Genomic DNA, 3,374 nt, shown 5'->3' with positions numbered 1-3,374 from the left:
TGTGTGTGTGTGTGTGTGTGTGTGTGTGTGTGTGTGTGTGTGTGTGTCTGGGGTGGGGAGGTAGATTCTTCGAGCACAGGTGGGCTCCCAGTGGACTGCAAGCTCTTGGCCTGGCATGAGTAATAGACACACAGACAGAAGACAGATACCAAGCTTGGGGCTGTAGATATATTGGTCGGAAAAGTGTGGGGAAGAATCAGGAGTTAGGGGCACTCTTTCTTCAGAGACAAGGAGAGAAAAACCAGCGGATCGTGGGAACTAATTAATCAGTCAGTCATCAGCCCTTTATTTGAAATGGAAGTGCCTCCAAGAGCCAGGGCGCCCAGGCCCAGGTGGTCCTAGGATCCGGGGATCTTAGGATCTCCTGCCCCCCAGCAGATGGCCAGAACTGCTCTGAGGTGCTGGATGTGGCCTGAGCTCTGCACCCCCCACCGGTATGTACACCCTCCCCGCCGACCCTGGGGAATGAGGACTCGGGGCCGCCCCAGCGTTTGCTGAGGAAGCACATCTTGAAGGCACCACCTTGGGAGCAAACAATAACCAAATTTGGAGAGAAAGCGCTGGAAGGCTGAGAGTTAAAGCCAGGAAAGGAGGTTGGAGAGACTCCCGGAGCCTAGTGATGAAGCCAGGTGCAGCCTCGGCCTGTTGTTCTGACTCAGTATCTGGAGCTCGTGGTGGGGATGCCCAGGTCTCCTGCCTGTTCTCTCTTCCATGTTGTTAGAGAGCCAGAGGGCTCAGATGGACTTGGTGGCCCTGAGAGCCCAGTGTCTGTGCGAAGCTCCCAGCCCCAGCGCCGGGAAGAGGGCCTCTGTAGGGGAGGTTCTGTCTCTGTGCACTGAGCTGTAACACCCAAGTTGGGGGCACCCAGGCTACCTCCCCGGCCCCAGCCATGGACCTAGAGGAGGCCACGTGTTACGTTGTGTTGCTGTGTAACTGTAGGGCTGTGGGTTTGGTGGAAAGCTCGTGGGCTTTTGAGGCAACCAAACCCAGCTTCACATCTAGGCTTTCCCTCTTCCTCTGTGATCTGGCCACACTCATCTCTTGTGGCGATCATGACGGAGCAGTGAAATGAGTGCAAAGACCCTAGCACACTGGGTCTTATTAAATGTTCGTCCCCTCGCTTCTCTTCCCTTCCTTACCCCCATCCTGTGCATGTTTGAAGACTGATGTGAACACACCTACAGCCTTACTTCTGAGGGGAGAAAAGGCAAGTATAGGAGGGAGAGGGGCCTGACGTCCAGGCCAGTGCCCCCCGCTGACTCCTGTCACTTCCGATGGCAACTCACCCCTGAGTTAAGTCTTCAGCCTGAGACGGCGGGTCACACTATCCATCCCTCCTCTGACCTTGGACTCAGTTCATGTCCTGCCTCTCGTCCTGCCCTTCGCGCCCCCCTCCTGCCGAGCCCCCTCAAAGGCTCAGGGTCTTTCCCTTCCACTCTACGGCCACCTCCAGCCGGACGTGGGAAGGCAGAGGAAGGTAGAGGCAGGGAAGAGAGGGTGTAGCAGCTGAGCACAAAGCAGAGGGGAAAGAAGGACCCAGCTTAGAGCTGCAGGAGAGACCTGGAACGATGGCGGGGACTTGCTGAACGTGTGAGTGAGGCCGTCACCCGCCCCGGGCCCTCTGCAGTGCGGAGTGCACTCAGTGTGGGTACTGTCGATAAAGCACGTGACACTGGCAAGTCCTCCCCCACTTAATGCCTTCCCCACAGAGGCCATGGAGAGAGGACAAGAGAGTGACCCGTGGGCCTTTAAAGTCAGAACTCAGAACTTCTGGAAGAGGGGGAGGAAGAAGATGGGGAGAAGTCCAGGCTCTAGGGACTCAGCATGACGCAGTTGTCCCCTGCAGGCCAAGGCTGGCTCCCCAGACACAGGTGGATACACAGTTCCCCTAAACCCCAGCTCAGGAAAAAGCCTGTGAAGGCTCTTGGTAACAGGGCGCAGTGGAAAGAAGACAGGCTTTCAAGCCAGACAGGCAGGAGTATGAATTGAGGCCCTTCCACTAGCTGGGCAATCACTTTATTTCTTTGAAAAAGGAGATAATACCCATTTTCCATGGTTGAGAAAACTAAATGAGATAACTTATGTAAAGAGCCATGCCTGATACACAATCACACTCAAGAAGTGTGAACTTTCTAGAACAGCAGACCACGAGCAAGTTTTTGAGGCCAAGGCCCAACATCTGTGAAAGTTATTTAGAGGTGGATGGCTCATCTGTTGTTCTGATCTGTAATACCTCCTGATTCTCCCATCATTTGACCCTAAGAATACATTGACTAATACTGTTACTTACCTGTTCTGTGTGTATATGTGTGTGTCGAATCTACATGTTGTATATCTCTGACTCAGCTGTAAATTGTTTAAGAATAGAGATCATACATGACACCTCTTCTCTGGGCCCCAAAGCATTGCTTCCCAAATGGGTACCTTTACAGGATGTCGTAGGTGTCGCTCCCAAGAAAGGGTATCCTGATGAAACAGATTTGGGAAAATCTGGTTATACGAAGTTTAGCTTATTTCTTTACCCTTAGTATACTAGGGGGGCATCGTGAATTTGCAAGAGGGGGCATGGCTTGAAGCTTTTCCCAAATATTTGATCACTCTGAGTCACTCTTGTTTTCATTGTTGCTCTGAGAACAAGCCTGAGACTGTAGTTCTTGGAGAACCCCACTCTGTGGCAACATTGTATTAGGCATATAGTAGCTGTTCAGTCTTAGAAAAGGTATGAAAAAGGGCAGATCTCAATATCAGTGATGTTCTCATATCCAGTGCAGGGGAGACAACTAATTTGTTGATTGTTTAATTGGAAAAGTTGATTGAAGAAAGAAACAACCATTACAAAGATACATTTTATTTTTTTAATTTATTTTATTGAAGTAGAGTTGATTTACAATGTTGGGCCAATCTCTGCTGTACAGCAAAGTGACTCAGTTATACACATATAAACATTCTTTTTTTAATATTCTTTTCCATTACGGTTTATCACAGGATATTGAATATAGTTCCCTGTGCTGTACAGTACGACCTTGTTGTTTATCCATCCTCTATATACTAGTTTGCATCTGCTAACCCCAAACTCCCACTCCTTTCCTCCCACACCCCCATCCCCCTTGGCAACCACAAGTCTGTTCTCTATGTCCGTGATTCTGTTTCTGTTTCATAGATAGGTTCATTTGCATCATATTTGAGATTCCACATACAAGTGATATCATGTGGTGTTTGTCTTTCTCTGTCTGACTTACTTCACTTAGTATGATAATCTCTAGGTCCATCCATGTTGCTGCAAATGGCATTATTTCGGCCTTTTTATGGCTGAGTAGTATTCCATTTTGTGTGTGTGTGTGTGTGTGTGTGTGTGTGTGTGTGTGTGTGTGTGT

The 3,374-nt window shown here is 49.6% G+C and overlaps 1 protein-coding gene across 6 annotated transcripts in view; it reads left to right on the top strand.

Annotated features, from left to right (window-relative positions):
- The window catches only part of PKNOX2 (PBX/knotted 1 homeobox 2), a 258,304-nt gene that overhangs the window by 240,580 nt on the left and 14,350 nt on the right, over positions 1–3,374 (top strand). The window lies entirely within an intron of this gene.

Source organism: Monodon monoceros, unplaced genomic scaffold (assembly GCF_005190385.1).
Source record: "Monodon monoceros isolate NGI ecotype Baffin Bay Population unplaced genomic scaffold, NGI_Narwhal_1 Super_Scaffold_7, whole genome shotgun sequence".
In the NCBI taxonomy this organism is placed as follows: Eukaryota; Metazoa; Chordata; class Mammalia; order Artiodactyla; family Monodontidae; genus Monodon; species Monodon monoceros.
This window is presented reverse-complemented; position numbering and strand designations above follow the sequence as displayed.